Source organism: Cnephaeus nilssonii (genome assembly GCF_951640355.1).
Source record: "Cnephaeus nilssonii genome assembly, chromosome: X".
NCBI classification, from domain to species: domain Eukaryota; kingdom Metazoa; phylum Chordata; class Mammalia; order Chiroptera; family Vespertilionidae; genus Cnephaeus; species Cnephaeus nilssonii.
Window position 1 is genome coordinate 15,104,490 of NC_137071.1, and position 19,931 is coordinate 15,124,420.

At 39.4% G+C, this 19,931-nt stretch overlaps 1 pseudogene across 1 annotated transcript; it reads left to right on the forward strand.

The window, feature by feature from the left end:
* The first annotated feature begins 10,413 nt into the window (after positions 1-10,413).
* LOC307096113 (importin subunit alpha-1-like) lies at positions 10,414-12,725 on the forward strand (annotated as a pseudogene). The gene is made up of 3 exons: positions 10,414-11,025; positions 11,480-12,284; positions 12,654-12,725. The product of its transcript is annotated as an importin subunit alpha-1-like (transcript).
* The last annotated feature ends 7,206 nt before the right edge of the window (positions 12,726-19,931 follow it).

Sequence of the window (19,931 nt, forward strand, 5' to 3'; positions counted from 1 at the left end):
TTATTGTTTTTTTTCTGATGCACATTCTTACTCGTGCATACTTTAACACTATTATTAAGACCCTGCATGGATCTGGACAGTAGTACTGGTGCTTTCTGAAGTTTAATTTTCCTAACTCAACCACATACACTGTAGCACAGTTTCATTATCTTGGGTTTTGCAGGGCAGGAACAAACACATTTTCACAATCTTGCCATAAAGATATATGCCCACTCCTAGGCTCTGTGCCACTGTTTAGTTCACAGGGACTTCAACTAACTCCTCTTCCTATAGGTCGTGCTGAACTTTCAGCGATGACTTCTTGCAATAGGATCTAGGATGAAGGAGGTAAACTGTAACCTAAATGCCTGAGTATGGCACTAGAGATTGGGAGGGACAGGTTTTTATTACCTGAGAATTTTTTTAAGTCTCAGTGACCTGATGCAAAATATAGGATATATTTGTACATCTTCATTTCCTTACCACTAAACATTCTTGGATGACTTCTAGAGATATTTAAGAAATATACCACATTGCCGAAACCGGTTTGGCTCAGTGGATAGAGCGTCGGCCTGTGGACTCAAGGGTCCCAGGTTCGATTCTGGTCAAGGGCATGTACCTTGGTTGCGGGCACATCCCCAGTAGGGGGTGTGCAAGAGGCAGTTGATTGATGTTTCTCTCTCATCGATGTTTCTAACTCTCTATCCCTCTCTCTTCCTCTCTGTAAAAAAATCAATAAAATATATTTTAAAAAAAGAAATATACCACATTGTCCCGGCTGGCGTGGCTCAGTGGTTGAGCATCAACCTGTGAACCAGGTCACGGTTCCATTCTCCGTCAGGGCACATGCCTAGGTTGTGGGCTCAATCCCCAGTGGGAGGCAGCCAATCAATGATTCTCTCTCATCATTAATGTTTCTATCTCTGTCTCCCTCTCCCTTCCTCTCTGAAATCAATAAAAATATATTTAAAAAATATATAGACCACATTATGTTGTTCTAGTTAGACCTATTTACTGGACAGAACAAAAGCCTGCCAGTTTTAGTGGAGCCCTGGGCAAAGGAAGAGATGCTAGCTGGTCCAGGGTATAGGACAAGTGGTGTTGCCAACTGGCCCTTATAAAACAGCACATGCTGTGGTGCTTGTATTGTAGGAGGCAGATGGGGATGTGTTGTCAAGCCCATTGTAAGCCATGAAGGAAGAATCATGGAGATCCAAGACTTTTGAAGCCAAGTTTTGCCTTCTTTCCTAAGTAACTATTTTCTTCTTGAGAAGAACCTCTCAATCAGCTCTGAGATGCTGAATTCCTGGCCTAAGGACCCACAAGAATAACTGACCCAGCCATTATCATAAACCGGATATAATCTGTTACACTTAGTCATAAACTCAGAAGCCTTTAAATATCAAGTGAAAAAAATACGTACAGCACTGAGCCTGAGAAAGTTCTGAAGGCATAGGTAATTTGAATGAGCAGATAACTGACTTCCAGTGCCTTAATCCTGCCAAGTTACTTCTCCTTCTTCAAACCACATCTGTGGCCTGATGGGAATTCCCTATCACATACAAAGTAAGAAAAAAAAAAAAAACACACCTCAAATTGGAATTCAGAGAGCTCTGCTTTAGACCAAAAAATGAACTATCCTTGCATCATAGCCCCAGGAGGAGTTTTTAAGATAACTGAGAAATGGAATTCTTCCACTGAGAAGGATTGAAGGAACATTGAAACAGTATTGATCACTGATTCCTAGAAATGTTCTTGCCCCTTAACTTCTCTGATAATATTTTCTCTTTGTGTTTTTCACAATTTCTTAGTCATCCCTTCTTTTTTCTGTCCCTCCTGAAGACAAATCCTCCTCTGTATACAAGTAATATTTGAGTTCAGCAGGCTTAATTATATACTTATTTTCTTTTATCCTATATTCAAAGTCGGCAGTTTTACTTGGTTTCAATTATCATAGATACAGCAATGACTCCTTCACTTACATTTCTAGCCTAGGACTCTGAGCTCCAGATCCCTATACTTTTTTTTTTTTTTTTAATCCTCACTCGGGGATATTTTTTCCATTGATTTTTAGAGAGAGTGGAAGGGAGAGGGAGAGACAGAGAGAAACACTAATATGAGAGGGACATTGATTGGTTGCCTCCCGCATGCCCCTGACCACGACTGGGAGTCTATAACCAAGGTACGTGCCCTTGACTGGAATCGAACCTGGGACCCTTCAGTCCACAGGTTGATGCTTTATCCACTGAGCCAAACCTGCTAAGGCCCTATACTTCTTTCTTAATATTATGGCAATTCCGGCCAGCATGGGTCAGTAGTTGAACATCGACTTATGACCCAGAAGGCCAATGGATCAACTCCCAGTCAGGGCACATGCCTGGGTTTCAGGCTCAATCCCCACTAGGGGACATGAAAGGGGAAGCCAATCAATGATTCTCTCTCATCATTGATGTTTCTATCTCTTTCTTCTTCTGTGAAATCAATAAAAATATATTTTTAAAATATGATGGCAAAATATAAAGAATGTAAAATTTAAAATTTTAACGATTTCAAAGAGTAGAATTCAGTAGCATGCAGTGCATTTACATTGTTGTACAACCATCACTACTATCGATCTCCAGAACTTTTTCATCTTCCCAAATTGAAACTTCATACCCAGTAAATAATTCCCATTACCCTCTCTCTCCAGCCCCCAGCAACTACCATTCTCCTTTCTGTCTCTATGAATTGACATATGTGGAATAATACAATATTTGTCCTTTTGTGTCTGTATTATTTCATTTGGCATTATGTTTTCAAAGTTCATCCATGTTGTAGCATGTATCCGAATTTTGTTTACCCATTCATCTGTCAATGGACATTTGTGTTGTTTCCACATTTTGGCTATTGTAAAAAATGCTACTGTGAACATTGGTATACAGATATCTGTTCAAGGTCTCTGCTTTTAGTTCTTTTGTGGAACCACCATACTATATACTTTTTATATACTTCCTTTTATATTTGAATTTGACATTGACTCTTCAAAATAAAATAAAATGTTTTATCTTTGCCTCAAAATATGGTCCTTCATTAGTGTTCCTTTGAAGAATGGCAAGCATATAAACCAGAAGATAAGAAGTCACCCTTGATTGAACCCTCTTCCTCACCTTTCATATCATTGCCTTATCAGTTTTAACTCAAATATTCCTTAAGCCCACTTATTTATGTCTATCCTTATCACCATTTCTCTAGAATGAATTCTCATTATCATTTTGATTATGGCAATGGCCTTCTAATTGGTTTACCCATATCCATTCTTACCTTTTCTCCTTACAAGCACTGCTGTGCAATATGTCCAGAAAGTTCATAAATAATCATGTCACCCACCTGTTGAAAAATAAATATTCAGTGGTTTAACATTATTAAGATAAAGATCACAATTCTTTTTTTTTTTATTACAAATACATTTAATGATTCTACTCTCTAGTGTACAATTCTTAATATGGTTGGCAAAGCCATGTCTGATCTGGCCTCCACTTCCACAGCTTCATCTCTCACAAAGTCTACCTCTTTTTCTGATCTTCCATCATACTGAACTTTCTTGGGTTTTTAATGGGTCTCCTACCTGGAACAGGGACATGGTGAATTATATTCACTCTAACTAGGACCCTACCCTCTATTCTTTATCATCTCGACATGGAAGTTATCCTTCACCTCTAAGATCAGATTAAACTCCCTTATAAGCTCACATTAATGCATTTCTCTTTTTTTTAACATCCTATATAATAAAAGGTTAATATGCAAATTGTCCCCTTGGGAGTTCGACTGACCGGGGGTTCGACTACTCGCTATGACATGCTCTGACCACCGGGGGTGGGGGGGGCAGAATGAAGGAAGGCCCCAGCCAGCAGCCGGGGGAAGGAAGGGCCCAATCAGCCCTGATTGCCGGCCAGGCCTAGGGACCCTACCTGTGCATGCATTTCATTCACTGGGCCTCTAGTTTTATCATAAAACACATTTCTAAATTTTATTGTTTGTTTTTTTTTATTAAAATACCAGAGGCTCAGTGCACGAATTCATGCACTGGTGGGGTCAAGCTGGCCGGCCCGATGGGGGCCATCTCGGGGCAGCCGGCCGGGTTGAGGGGCTGCAGGTGGTTTACTGGCTGGCCTTGCCCCTGATCTGATCGGGGTGGGGGTGCCCGCTTGGGGGTGGGGCCGACCAGAGGGAGGGGCCTTGGGCATTCCGGTCATTCCACCATTTGGTCAATTTGCATATTATTTTTTTATTATATAGGATATCTTACCCATTAGAATATAAGGTTCAGGAGGTCATCATCATGTCTACCTTTTTGAACCTCTATATATAGAACAGATAGCACAGTTCCTAACACAGAATAAACACTCAGTGCTTGTGGGATGAAGGAATAAATTGATTTATGTCTCTATGGTCTCCCCAGAATTCAGGTGTTTTTCTCAGATAAGAGTCTTGCATTGCCCTATTCATGTTGGCATCGCCAACATCTACCACATTTAGGGATCAATAATGTTTGCTGAACTGAACACCATAATTCCACATTCAACAGAGCTTTAAAAATTAGCCAGAAGCATACCCTTTGTCCACAGTTTCTACTCTTCTCTTTAAGAATATCCTGCAAACCATGTTCCCTTTCCTTTGTAGAGTAGTTGTCCCACTCTTTTTTTTTAGCTTTCCTTCTTTTTTAAAAAAAAATTTATTTTATTGTTCAAAGTATTACAAATAGTAGTACATATGTCTCCTTTTTTTCCCCGGCCTCCCCTACCCCCTGGCACATGCCCTCACCGCCCCCCCAACCCAGTGTCTTGAATCCATTGGTTATGCTTATATGCATGCATGATTTGGAAACAGCCTAAATGCCCATTAGCAGATGAGTGGATTAGAAAACTGTGGTACATCTACGTACACAATGGAATACTACACTGCTATAAAAAAGAAGGAATTCTTACCATTTGCAACAGCATGGATGGAACTGGAGAGCATTATGCTAAGTGAAATAAGCCACTTTCTTTTTCCTAGAGGAAGAGGATAGCATTTTATTTAGGCATGAAATGAAGACAAACAGGAATAAAAAAGTCTTCAAAGAGCTGTGCTTTTATATGTTCATCAGAGGACCTATTGCTAGGCTTTCTGTCTGTCCTTGAACAGAGGTAATAAATTCTATTTCTCCAGCCTCCACTCCCTACCTTAGACACTAGTTTTCTAATCTTGCACTCATTCTAATTCTCCAAGCAGAGAAAGCCTATAGTATTAATATTTTTTTACTAACGTGACTTACATTCTTGGTGGAAATAAGCAGAGAGCACAAAATAGATGAAAACACCATGAATTGAAAATCATAAATGCTTTAAAAAGCTATGTTACATAAACAGACATACACACAAGGACTTTTTTTTCTTTAATTAGCCTCTTATATAATGTTACATGTGTGTTCCAATATTACAGAAAATTGTTAAACCAAGGCACAAAGAAGTTAACTTACTCAATGTCACTCAACATAATAAGTAGGAAAGTATATCTGACTAAAAGTTTACACTTTTAACTACTATGCTACCCCAAATTACTAAGCAAATAACTTGCTTGATTCTAACAATCACCCATATTTGGAAAAGTGTAGAAATTTGTGAGTTAAGATGGATGATTTAGGGTGTAAGCTCCAGGTGCAGGCTGCCTGGTTTAATATTTAATATCTTCCACTTTCTAGTTGTGCAATCTTGGGCAAGACATTTAAACACTGTGCCTTGACTACCTGATCTAAAAAATAGGAATATATATAAAGTATTATGAACAACAAATGAGTTAATTACATGTGAAGCATTTAGAAAAATGCTTGGCATATAGTAATGATGTTAAACATTATTAAGTGGCTCAAAAGTATTTGACATATAGAAAAAAACTCAGTAAAAGTTAGTAATTATTATTATTGCTAATATTACTCCTACCCCCAAGTTGTATATAAAACTAAGATGGCCCTAGTCAGTTTGGCTCAGTGGATAGTGTTGTCTCTTGAACTAAAGGGTCCCGGGTTTGATTCCAGTCAAGGGTACATATCTCAGTTGCAGGCTCTATCCCTGGCCCTGGTCAGAGAGCATGTGGGAGGCAACCAATCGATGTGTATCTCTCACATTAATGTTTCTCTCTCTCTACCTCTTCCTTTCCCACTTTCTCTAAAAAAATCAATGGAAAAATATCCTTGAGTGAGGATTAACAAAAAAAATCAAACAAACAAACAAACAAAAAACAACAAAAAAACTAAGATTGATCTCTGGATTCTTTAGAAGTTTCAAGAAAATAAATTATAGTCATATAAATATAACTGATATATATGGGGATACTTCTTAGCTGCCTTGCTTTAGGGGTAGTATGTGTATGTATGTATGTCTTTTGCGGGGGGGATGAAGTTACCCAAAACTTCTCAGGGGCTTGCGGGCATTCTAATAGGCCTCAGTTATATATTTAAGTCAAGATGTCCTGAGGAGAAATTTCATCTCTCCTCAAACTAAAATAGTGTGTAGAAGCAGTTGCTAGTTTTGTAACTAATTCAAATAATATGCAGAGACTTTTTTTCTTATCACTCCAACTGAAAATCAAACTTGACAGGTGAAAAGGCAATGTGAGAGATTTGGAGGAACTAACCATGAATTACACTTTATCTGAAATTGAGGGATTATATTTATCAAATATAAAGGGTTTACCCTGTAGTTGTCTTGGCCTTGAGTCTTCAGACTGCATTAGTCAGAAATAACTTTTTGCCAACTGTGTTTATTCCTGCTATAGGTGAAGGCCATTTTCTCAAAGTGATTAACTGGCAGTAGTACTCAATCCATTTATCCTTCTCAGATGCTCCTATTGTAATGCATTGCATTACTCTCTCCCCTCTGTGAAGCTACAAATAGGCAGTAGCTGTGAGAACTTGAGTTCTGAGTTTCTTAAAAATGAAAGTCTGAGACCTAATGAAATTGCTCCAACATAATGTTTGGAGTGTTTGGGAAAACGTAGTGTTCTTCATCTTCTTGAGTGGTTTGCTTGGCAGATGTATTTGAACTGATCACAAGCCAGGGCAAATGATTTGAATGTCACCAAATAATTAATTAGGATAAGCTAGAAATCCTAGCCAATGCAATGTTCCAAAGTGATTACCGAAGTAAGCCAGGCCCTCGGCTTTGCATTACCTCCGTCTACCTTTGGCTAAGCTGAACTGCACAAACTGGAGCGTTCAAAGAACATTTTCACACTAATAACATTAACGGATTATTTCACAGCAATTCAACCAAAACCAAACACTCTATTTGATATGGAATCTTTGTACGTTTTGAAATTGTTTTGTTATAATGTGTCAGCATGCTTTTCTCTAAGTCATGTAGTTTCTAACATTGTATACATAATTTTGTGTTGCCTCAGGGAGTTGTTTACATTCTGAAGATTTTAGACCTATATTAAGATAGACTGTTTATAGTTGAATTAAGACTTCCTTTAGCATAGCATGTAAAATTCAATACTTCATTCTGGGCTCATTGTTCTAAAAATTGACATTCTCTGAGACTTCAGTGAGCTCAGTTCATAATTTATTTTGAAAAAGATGCTACCTAAATATATTAATACTACTGAGTAATTGTATGTTTTAGTTAGAATTATTTAAGTTGAAAGTGACAGAGTCCTAGCTGGTTTGATTCAGTGGATAGAGCGTTGGCCTGCAGAATGAAGGGTCCTGGGTTCAATTCTGCTCAAGGTTGTGGGCTCGATCCCCAGTAGGGAGCTTGCAGGAGGCAGCCAATCAATGATTCTCTCTCATCATTGATGTTCCTATGTCTTTCTACCTCTTCCTTTCTGTCTGAAATCAATATATATATATATATAAAGAAAGTGACAAAAAACAGCTAAAATCAGTCTTAGTAAATAGGAATGAGCAGTCTGCAGAAAATGCAAAGAGCAGATATGGCTTTTCAGGAACTCAGGAATATCTATAGTCCTCAGATTTCTTTTCTCCATCTTTTGGCTCTACTTCCTCTGGGTCAGTGGTCGGCAAACTCATTAGTCAACAGAGCCAAATATCCACAGTACAACGATTGAAATTTCTTTTGAGAGCCAAATTTTTCAAACTTAAACTTCTTTTAATGCCACTTCTTCAAAATAGACTCGCCCAGGCCTTGGTATTTTGTGGAAGAGCCACACTCAAGGGGCCAAAGAGCCGCATGTGGCTCGAGAGCTGCAGTTTGCCAACCACGGCTCTGGGTGGATATCATTAAAATTAGGTTCTCACCCAGCTGAAGACTAGAAACTATTATCAAGAGAAGATGGAATAGATGGAAGATAGATTAAAATGTTCACTCTGTTTAGAAATGGCTTATTTTTGTGTTTCAGGAATGTTTTCACTTTAAGGCTGCAAATTTGGAGTATGGGAGGGAAGAGAGGCCTAGACTTTGAAGGGAGTTTCAGTTGTGTGTTTGTTACATGAAATCAAAGTCTGACTAAGAAATTTAGAAACAATCTATAATATCAGGGACGGTTTTAAGAAACATTAGATAAACAAACAAACAAACAAACAAACAAACAATAAAACAGAACTCAGGAAGTGTGACAGCAACAAAGCAAAAGAAAACATTTTAAAAACCACAATGAAACAAAGATGGAAGTCATGGAGTTGAGACCAGAGAAACTTGATTCTCGGTATCTTTTTTAGAAATTTTGGGTAGGTGATTTAGACTAATCAACCCTGGGAAATTAAATACTCATTCTCCAGGAAAAAAATAAACACTAAAGTGTTGGGAATGAAACTCATTTATGACCAGAGATAACTTGTCAACAGAAAACTTTGTAGATGATCAAAGTTATAGCCCTGGCTGGTTTTCTCAGTTGTTAGAGCATCAGACATGAGGGTGGCAGGTTTGATTCCCAGTCAAGGACAGATACCGCAGTTGCAGGCTGAATCCCTGGCCCTGGTTATGGTACCAACTGGAGGCAACCAATTGATGTGTCTCTCTCACATTGATGTTTCACTCTCCCCTGCACTCCTCCTTCCCCTCCAGTCTCTCTAAAAAAATCAATGGAAAAAATATCCTCAGTGAGGATTAACAAAACAAAACAAAAAAAAGATAAAGTTACATTACACAGTAACTGTAAATGTTTCCTATCTAATTTGCCAAATATGTAGTTACTAGAGGCCCAGTGCATGATTAAGTCATGCACGTGTAGGGTCCCCTAGGCCTAACCTGCCATCCAGGCCATATCCACTGCCCCGCAAAGCCTAGCATGCTCCGCAGACACTGCTAGCAGCCTGCTCCCCGCTTTTGATGGCAGGGGGTCTGCTAGTGCTAGAGCGGACACACAGCTCCCTGCTTTCGATCGCGGGGGAGCTGGCTGTCTGTCCGCTGGTGCACCAGGCCTTTTGAAAGCCTCTGGTGCAGCGGAGGCTTTAGAAAGGCCTGGTGCCGGAGCGGACAGACAGCCAGCTGCCCCGCTTTTGCTCCCCACTTTTGATGGTCTGCAGCAGGACGTGGGCTCGCTGCCCCAGAGGCCCCTTCTGTGCCGCAGCACAGCCATGGCACAGACGCTGAGCTCATGCTGCCACTGGCAACGCAAGCTCAGCGTCCTGCCGGCCCAATCGGCCACCCCGAGTCCCGCCCCTTGCACCTCCTGCTGGCCCAATCGTGGGCATAGTGGAGTGATGGTAACTTACATATTACCCTTTTATTATGTAGGATTTCCCCCTTATTGTTTGATAATATCTTTTTTATGTGTGTGTGATAGAGTAAGGCAGCACACATATTTTTTTTAAAAAGCATTTCTTATTTTGAAAATCATCCCGAATTTAATAAGAAGACATGGCAAACCTAATTGACATTTAATTTGACTATTAGTGAAATTGAACATCTTTTCATGTGTTTTGATTTTATTTAGTCCTTTTATGAGTGACTTCATATATCCTATTCTTTTTTTATTATGCACTTTGATTTTTTTTTAAAAAAATTGATTTGTGCCCTAGCTGGTTTGGCTCAGTGGATAGAGTGTCATCCTGTGGACTGAGGGGTCCCAGGTTCAATTCCAGTTATGGGCACATGCCCGGGTTGCAGGTTCGATCCCCAGTAAGGGCATGCAGGAGGCAGCTGATCAATGATTCTGTCTCATCGTTGATGTTTCTGTCTCTCTCTCCTTCTACCTTCCTCTCTGAAATGAAAATATATATATATTTTAAAAAATTGATTTGTAGGATCTTTATAAGTCTTGATTATATTAACCTATGTCTGTTCTATATACTGAAATATTTTTTCTTGTTTTAAAAAATAAGCATTTCTGATACCATCTTCAGGTTGATTCGTGGTGGATGTTTTCAGAGCAGCAGAACCACAGACTGTGTGCCCCTCACTGTCTCCTGTGAAAGCCTGAGCTGACTGTGTAGCTTGCTCCCTTTGTCTCATAACCATGTCCACCAACGAGAATGCTAATTCACCAGCTGCCCGCCTTAACAGATTCAAGAACAAGGGGAAAGACAGTTCAGAAATTAATGTGGAGCTGAGAAAAGCTAAGAAGGATGACCAGATGCTCAAAGGAGAAATGTCAGCTCATTTCCTGATGATGCTACTTCTTCACTTCAGGAAAACCGCAACAACAGGGCACTGTAAATTACTCTGTTGAGGACATGGTTGATGGCATACATAGCAACAATTTGGAAAGCCAGCTCCAAGCTACTTAGGCTGTGAGGAAACTACTTTCTAGGGAAAAACGGCCACCCATAGACAACATAATCCAGGCTGGTTTGATTCCAAAATGTGTGTCCTTCTTGGGCAGAGCTGATTGTAGTCCCATCCAGTTTGAATCTGCTTGGGCCCTCGCTAACATTGCTTCCAGGGCATCGGAACAGACCAAGGCTGTAGTAGACGGAGGTGCTATCCCAGCATTCATTTCTCTGTTGGCATCTCCCCATGCTCACAACAGGGAACAAGCCACATGGGCTGGGGGAAACATTGCAGGCGATGGTTCAGTTGACCCACTATTGCCTTTTCTTGTAGTTCCTAGGATGTCATCTTTACTTATGTAATGTGGTTACTTGTTGGGAAGCATGAGACTTGGTTAGGAAGTTTGCAAGGAGGACATTCTGATAAAAGGGAAGTGTGTGGAAGGCCGCCTGCCCTGTTTATCAGAATTCCGACTTAGGGGAGACTAAGGGGAGTGTCGAAGGCGGCGCTCCTAATTATTCCTTGGCCTTTCCAAACAAGTCTGTACATGTGCAGACCCCCGGGTGTTTACTGGAATCCTTATGCTTAATCCCTGGATGCCCTTGCCTAGAGGACAATGTAAACATGTATCCTCCCAAGATGACTCACCCTACTGATTGTATCTAAAGATAAAAAATTCCAATAAAGGCCTAACGAGGCAGGCAATTGAGGCTGCTCTGGCTGCTAGAGCCAGGGGCCCCTTAGCCCTCTCTTTCACAGTCAAACTGTGTCTGAGTAATCAGCTCATCCATTGTCCAGGGGCTGCTGGTCAGCCCTGGCAGTTACTTATGTCATTTTACCTGGACACTTTTAAACCTCTATCGCAACAAGAATCTTGCACCCCCGTTAGATATTATTGAACAGATTCTTTCTACTTTAGTTTGTCTCCTACATGATGATGATCCATAAATACTAGCAGATAGCTGCTGCGCCATTTCCTACCTTACTGATCATTCAAATGAATGATTGAAATGGTCGTGAAAGCAGGAGTTGTGCCCCCCAATTGTGAGGCTTCTAAGAGCTACCGACTTCCCAATTGTGACTCCTGCACTAAAGCCATAGGAAATAATCTCACTGAGACAGATAAACAGATTTGGGGTTTAATAGATGCAGGAGCACTTGCTGTCTTTCACAGCCTGCTAATGAACTCCAGAACTAATATTCAGAAGGAAGCTATATGGACAATGTCAAACATCATAGCTGGCCTCCAGGACTGGATATAGCAAGTTGTGAATCAGGGATTAATTCCAGTCCTCATTGTTGTTCTTTCTAAGGCAGACTTTAAGACACAAAAGGAAGCTGTATGGGCTGTGGCCAACTCTACAAGTGGTGGAACAATTGAACAGATTGTATACCTCGTTCATTGTGGCATTATAGAACTGATGAACTTCTTAACTGCGAAAGATACCAAAATTATTCTGGTTATTCTGGATGGCATTTCAAACATCTTTCAGGCTACTGAGAAACTAGTTGAAACTGAGAAACTTAGTGCATACAGTGATGGAAGAATTTGGAGGTTTGGACAAAATGGATGCTCTATAAAATCATGAAAACAAGTCTGTGTTCAAAGCTTCATTAAAATTGATAAAGAGCCCTAGCTGGTTTTGCTCAGTGGATAGAGCGTCAGCGTGCAGACTGAAGGGTCCCAGGTTCAATTCCAGTCAAGGGCACATGCAGGGGTTGTGGGCTCAATCCCCAGTTGGGGGCATGCAGGAGGCAGTCAATCAATGATTCTCTCTCATCATGGATGTTTCTATCTCTCCCTCTCCCTTCCTCGCTGAAATCAATAAAAAATAAATTTAAAAATTGATAAAGAAACCTATGGACACAGGAAATAGGGTAGTGAAGACCTGGGGTGTGTGTAGGGGCTGGGAGGAGTGAGGTAAAGGCGGGTGGGGCGGAGGGAGATATCTATAATACTATCAACAATACAAAATATATTTTAAGAAATTGATAGAGAAGGATTTCTCTGTAGAGGAAGAGGAAGATCAAAATGTTATGTCAGAAACTACCTTTTAAGGATGGCACTCCTAGGAATTTTAACTGTTAGAGTGTACAGCTGAGGCATAAATTTGTTTGTTGTGTATTAGGTTTCATACAGGTATGTCTTAGTTTCTCTACTAAGAACTGATTTTAAATGTAGTTTGTTATTGTAACAACAAACTATGCTCGAACAGTTCCAAACTGTACACACTGTATGAAGTGTCGCCTCTCAATGGGTTCCTTATTTCTATGTGGCATTTCATATGATGCAGTGTCCTTTAAATGAAGATTCAATTTTTAAAAAGCATTTCTCTTATGATCTTGTTTTGGATACTTAGGAAGGAAAGCCTATTGAGTCTGTGGCCTGCTCCTACCCTATCCAGCCCTTTACTATTTGTGTGCAGGGGGTTTCCCAATTTGCATTCACTCCCCGCTCTCCCCAACCTGTGTTTGTCTGAAAACTCCCCTCAGGCCACAGAACTGCTTTACCTGAACTGAAAGAGCCAGAAGTTCCTGGTAACTTATGACCCCTGAGGCTGGCTGGCTGGTCTCAAGAGTATAAATACTCCAGCTTTTTTGCCCTCTGGTTGAGACAACTCTAGGTGTGATTTATATTGTGTCCAGAGAAAGGTAACTTTTAAAAAATATTTTTTTATTGAGTTCAGAGAAGAAGGAAGAGGGAGAGAGAGATAGGAATATCAATGATGAGAGAGTATCATTGATAGGCTGCCTCCTGCATGCCCCCCAACTGGGGATAGAGCCTGCAACCCAGGCATGTGCCCTGACCAGGAATGGAACCATGACCTCCTGCTTCATAGGTTGATGCTCAACCACTGAGCCACGCCAGTCAGGCCAGAGGACGGTAACTTTGACACTAATTCAGAGTTACCCTCCACGGAACCTTGCTTGATATATTCACTTTTGGGAGGCCCCCTTTTCCCCCTGCCCCACTTCTTTCTATTTACCTACAATTTTTTCATTGTTTGCTTGCTTGTTTGTTTCTCCACTGAAAAGACTTCCTAATAAACCACTTTTACATAAAGCTTCATCTTGGGGTCTGCTTTTGGAAAACTGAGAGATGGATGTATCCTATAGGCCAGTGGTCGGCAAACCGCGGCTCGTGAGCCACATGCGGCTCTTTGGCCCCTTGAGTGTGGCTCTTCCACAAAATACCAGGTGCGGGCGCGCACGTACAGTGCAATTGAAACTTCGTGGCCCATGCGCAGAAGTTGGTTTTTGGCCTGGGCGAGTCTATTTTGTTTTTGTTTTTGTGTTTGGTTTTTTTTTGGTATTCAATAATTTTTTATTGAATTAAGTTGAGTCCAGAGTAATTTTCAACAATAAAGTAATTTTGAAACAATAGGTACTTTGGGCGAGTCTATTTTGAAGAAGTGGTTCTAACACTGAGCCACACTCAAGGGGCTAAAGAGCCGCATGTGGCTCATGAGCCGCGGTTTGCCAACCACTGCTATAGGCTAACAATGTCTTAGCTGGCAGGATATATCCAAGATTAAGTCTTATTTCATTATATTCTTCTCACGATAGTATTTCTTGGAAGCTACTTGTCCTTAATAGAGATATTTTCCCCCTCATGGTCAATAATCTTGTGATTTTTATATTGATTAAAATGCAATGATTGGCCCTAGCTAGTTTGGCTCAGTGGATAGAGCATTGGCCTGTGGAATGAAGGGTCCAGGATTCGATTCTAGTCAAGGGCACATGTCCAGCTTGCAGGCTAGATCCCCAGCCCTGGTTGGAGCTCATGTGGGAGGCAACCAATCCATGTGTCTCTCTCACATTGATGTTTCTCTCTCTCTGTGTCTCTCCCCCTCCCTTCCACTCTCTCTGGAAATCAATGGAAAAATATCCTCGGGTGAGGATTAACAACAAGAAAAGCAACAATTGATCTCATGGATAAAGACCATTTTATCCACTGGGGAAAGAGACCTACTGATTGGAACCACTTCTTTATCTTGAAAGCTTGAGAGCCACAGCCATCAGCTTAAGAAGAGCATGCCAGACCAATAGAATATGCCTTGCAAATCCATTCCTTTCTAGTGAAAGAATATCATGCCTTCTATCAATTCAGTTTATAAACTTGAGCTCTAATTCCCCCCTAGAAGGCAGTATCTTTTATATGTAAAATAGCCAAACAGGAATATTTGAAGTGAAATTAGATAAATTAATGGGTTTGGTAATGATTATGCAGAAAAAGAAATCCTGGAAATTCTCTTTCATAACACAAAAGGCTCCCAGAAGAATTAAAATGATTTTAAAGTATTTTGACAAGCAAATAGTTTTCTTTTCAGTCTCCATTGTTATTCAGTATTTTTTTAAAAAACACAAAACCATACCACTAAACCACTACTTACTGGCAAAATATTGGAGTTTGTTGGAATTTTATTTGCGCCAGCTGAACTGGACTTTGTGACTTCCAGTTTGTCTCTGCTCTCACACAGTTGCACATAAGCTATCTAGTCCTGTGTCCGTCTCTGTCTGACTCTCCTGGAGAGTATAAAACAGACCTTTGGAACTCCTGTTGGGTTGATTGATCTCTTCCTATAGTTAACCTTAGTATCTTTCTTTTTGCTTAGTACATTTACTTATATATTTATTTTGAGGCTATTAAAAAAAGATGGCTTATACATTCACTCACTGAACCTCATATACAGCTTAACCTAATTATTGCTTACCAGACAAAAAATGATTTTTTTAATTTATTCCTAATAATCAAATAATTAAAAAACAAAACAAACAAGCAACCACTCACAGAACAAAAATTACTAGATCAATATATGTACTTGTCAAGGGAAAGTTATAACACTTTTTGTCAGTTGCCTGGTATCTCATTTCATACTCCCGCTCTCTCCACCACCCCCACCATGGACCTTTTAATCATAGATGCTGGCTACTCCACCTATAATCCCAGGACCAGGAGCATCTGGAAGTATCATTGGGAAGGTGGTTAGAAATTCAGAATATTTGACTCGCCTCAGACTTACTGAATCAGGATCCACATTTTAACAAGATTTTTCCAATAGATTCATATGTGCATTAAAGAATGAAAGTGCTATAGCGGACAGGCTATAGTGTTTATTATTGAAACCCAGTAGTCCTTTTCCTTTCTTATTTGGGTAATATGTTACAATGAAAGGAAATAACATTGAACTTGCATTCTTTTTCAAATGGCATTCATTTAAGGGATAAATATACTATAGAGATTTTTAAAAATGGTATGTGTTAAAAACAATTCTATTACAAGTTGTATAGAATTTTTGCTTTACATCCTTGAAGCACAGAAAACAAAATTGTCTTTTAAGCTGGAATCCCCCCGAAGTGATTACCATCTTTCAATTGCCTACATAGCATGTTCCACAAAACAATACTGAAAAACAAATATGTTGCATTACTGGCAAGGTTTGTCTGAATTACAAAGATTTAAATTATTCAGACTATCTTGACACTTTTACACTATAGAATATTTTCTACCCAAGTGAAAATATGATATCTGTTACCTGAATAGATATGAACTCAAATTGTGCAAGCTGTTCACTTGTAAGGTTAAGAAGCTGCTTCTTGTACTATTCTATCAAATAATAAGTGTCTCTTAGAACAACCAAATGTATTAGTATATTCAGAGGAAACAATCATTAAATAAAACTTGCCATTTTTTCTGAGGCTCCTTAGTAAATGAAAACTTTATTTGTTTTTATTGTCTAAAACATTAGAGGCTATCCTGAGGTTGCATACACCTTAAGAGAAGATTAATTCATATTTTACTGCAAATTTTAATAATTAATTTTGTAAAGGCTTATGATTTAATATTTTAAAAGGACACTATGTAGAGTCAAATCACAATAAAATATAAAATTATTTATGAAAGTCAATATCACTAGTTTTTATTAGATATTTTCCATTGATTTTTAGAGAGAGTGGAGGGAGGGAGAGACAGAGTGAGAGAAACAGCAATATGAGAGAGACACATCATTTGGTTACCTTTTGCATGCACTCTGACCAGGGGTGGGGATCAGGTTCAAACCTGCAATCGAGGTACATGTCCTTAACTGAAATAGAACCCTGGGACTCTTCAGTTCGTGGGCCAACATCCTATTCACTGAGCAAAACTGGCCAGGGCAGTTTTTTTTCTTAATGGAACAACATATTTCCAGAGAATCCCTACCTTTAGTGAGTGTTTGTTGTCCTTGTTATATTTGTTTTAATTGCATTACTTTCATGTTATGGGATAACCCTGTGATATGTTAGGAGGTTGTCATTATCAGCTATAATTTATCCTATTCCATGCCCTGAAGCTGGAGTGACCAGAATTATTTTTATATATCACTAGAGGCCCAGTGCACGAGTGGGGTGCTGGGCCTGATCTGTGCCCTCTCGCAATCCAAAACCCCACCCCGGCCAGGGAGGGACCTCGGAAGGGCTCCAGGGCGTGACTGGCCGGTCTTACCCAGTCCCGATCAGCGAGACCCCAGAAGCAAGCTCACCTACCAGTTGGAAAGTCTTCCCCCCTGGTGGTAAGTGTGCATCATAGAGACTGGTCGAATGGTCAAACGGTCAGACACATAGCATATTAGTCTTTTATATATACAGATTAGCTGATACTCCAACAATTATCTAGGTGCCTATTATATGAATTATGCAGATTTGATATTGGGAATGCAATAGTAAATAAAACATAGTCTCCACCCACAGAAACTCAAACTCTAATTAGAGATGATGGACAAAGATGTAATTGTTATTGGATCCTAGAAACCTTAGATTATCAAAGGCTTTAAGATGATGCTGTGGAACATATTTAATGACAATGAAAGGTATAAATAATCTAAATGAAAAAAATTATGAATTCAAATGGATATTATCTCACTTTTGAAAGAAAAGATGAGAGCATGTGGGTGTTGAAAATGTTAAACTGTATGTGTCTATTATATATGTATTCAGAGTGGTTACCTCTAGATGGTAACACTAAGAGAAAAAAAAACTATATATATATATATAATCTTCCTGACAATAAGTTAGACAAATCCTTCCTGTTTTGATATTTTGTGTAGGTCATTTTATTTCATATTCATCCAGAGTTCTGATTCATCCATTATTCTCATTCTGATTTACTGTATCTAAATATTCTCCTTAATTTCAGAGTTGTATAATATTTATACAATTATTTATACATCTGCTTCCTTAGAGAGGCAAATATTCACACACATTTCTCTCTCTCCTTCCCTCCTTCCCTCCCTGCCTTCCTCTCCTTTCTTGACTTTCGGCACCTTTCTTTGGCTTATCATAACAATAGTCAAAATCGCAGAATGGGTCATAATCTCTAGCTCCAGTGTCCTAACTATTTCTTACAATTGATTTTGGAGCTGTCAAAATTTGAAAATATTCATTCATTCTATTTCTGGTATAATCAAAACTTTCACCTGTCTTGTCTTAATTGCAATTTTGTTTTCTTACCTTATCTTAGCTAGAAAACACCCTTGCTGATTTTATTACAGTTTAATAAGAACCTAGTCTCATGTAAGTTTCCAGATAATCTAGGGAGTGATTATTTATTCAAAACCATCACAGTATTTCTGTGACCCTCTTGCCACACATTTCACACTGATATTTTCTTCTATTACATGAGAAATGAATATTATTATTTCTCTAGATCTTGGACATAGATTTTTTTCCCCAGTGTTAATAGCCTGATCAATGAAACTTGGTCATTCTACTTTCTCCAAAGTGAAGCACTTAATAAATCTCTTTTTATTATTCTCATTCTGATTTACTGTATCTAAATATTCTTCTTAATTTCAGTAGTAACATGCACTTCAATAACATCGAGTCAACAAACATTTATTAATCACCTACTACAGGATAGCATAACATCATACCAGAAACATTGGGGAAATACAAATAAATAAGGGGGGGAAATGCCGATGTATTAGGTGAAGCTGATTATTGTTTCACTCTGGTATATGGCCCCATTTATATATCTTCTAGAAGTCTGCCCAACATGGCTACTCCTTCATATGGAGAAACAACCAAACTTACTGGGTCGACATCAATTATCTTTAAACTAGATTTCAGGCTGTTCACTGACACCTGACATTCTACTAAAATTTATATACGGTACATAGAAGGCTAATATGCTAAGTGTCCCTCCAACCATCCAACTGGTCATTATGACGTGCACCGACCACCAGGGGGAAGTCACTCAACGCAGGAGCTGCCATTTACAAAGAAACGGTACCATGGACCTGGCGCCGACAAAGAAATACTTGGCTTCCCCCAAGTGGGACACAGGCCCTGCCATCACCCCTGAGGACACTCCACCAAATCACAGCCAACTGCCGAGACGCCATGGTGCAAAATGCAGCCCACAGCCCAGCCCAGCCCGGAATCTCTCACTGTGGGCACTGGGTAATGACATCATGTAACAATGCCCGGCTTCCTTTCCCTAGTGACTAGCCTCCTTGGAGTTTCTTCAGCCCAGGAACATGACTTGCTTTATAGCCAGGTGCAAACATTTTACACTTTAACCAAAGGTCTGTGAGGTGTTTTCCTGTGCCTCATCTCAATTGATCCTCACAGAAGTCCTGGAGTAGGTAGATAGGAGACTCAGTGGAATCCTATTTTCTTTTCATTAGCTGGAAAATGGAGATTTAGAAAGTTTAGAAACTTGACCCAACTGAAAAGAAGTAAGAAATGGTGGACCTTGAAAATGACTTCAGGGTTTCTCACTGCACAGAATATATTCAAACACTGCTGCAGTTAAATATTTTACACTTTGTTCTCCCTGCGTGATCTGCAATAATAATCTGCTTCATGTTGATATTTACTGATGTGTTGCTGACAATTACCTGAAAGAGAAGTTGAGGTGCTTCACTGGGCTGGAAAAAATTTAGCTAAATCAGAAAGCAGGTCTAATTAAGCAACTTTATTCTATATATATAAAAGGCTAAGTTGACTCGTACATGTGTGATACCTATAAAGCTCTCGCTGGCACCAATTGCATGCGTGTGTTTCGATCTGTCATTGTCGATCATGAATTTGATTGACACTTTTATAGATAAAGGTCAAATAGTAATTTTAAAATATTTCTTCTAATTAATTTTCTCTCAATGTGCACAAATCCGTACACTGGGCCACTAGTTATAAATAAAACCAAATGCACATTCTATCTGGTAAGCTAATTTTTCATCAAATTCTCTGAAAAGTGATTCTTAACCCTGAGCTACACAATAA